We start from the raw sequence: 494 nt of genomic DNA, 5'->3' as shown, positions 1-494 counted from the left end.
AAATTCGGAACAGCTTTCAGAAAAGCTATCCGAAAATAATTCCACCGAAGTATAAAAGTGGGGAATGCTTCGAATGGCCGGCGACCGGCCAGCTCGTTCGACTGATTCCGAACGGCGCACCGTGCACGTAAGTCACTTTCGAGAGACGCTGTAATCTCCGGTCCGGCCACTTTCGATTCGCCGGTTTCCAAGACTGGTTTCGATTTTGAGCGAAAGTACGCTCGGCGCCGCGGCCGCGACGGTGCGCGCGGAGACGAGAAGCTCTCGGCGAGCGGTCGCTCTCGAATTATATTCTAACCCAGTTTCGAAGCCACCCACCTTCTTCCTGTTCCCCTGTGCTCGCCCCGGTGTGTCCCGTCGACTCACCTTGCTCGACTAACAACCGTGAAAATATATTCCACACGCACTACTCACCGTCCGTTGGAAAAGGCTTGCTCGATTTGAACGCTTTCCAGGCCGGCTCGTCGCTTTCGAGGGCTCACCGTGGACGAGAA

This window comes from Augochlora pura, unplaced genomic scaffold, assembly GCF_028453695.1.
Source record: "Augochlora pura isolate Apur16 unplaced genomic scaffold, APUR_v2.2.1 APUR_unplaced_2462, whole genome shotgun sequence".
In the NCBI taxonomy this organism is placed as follows: Eukaryota; Metazoa; Arthropoda; class Insecta; order Hymenoptera; family Halictidae; genus Augochlora; species Augochlora pura.
This window is presented reverse-complemented; position numbering follows the sequence as displayed.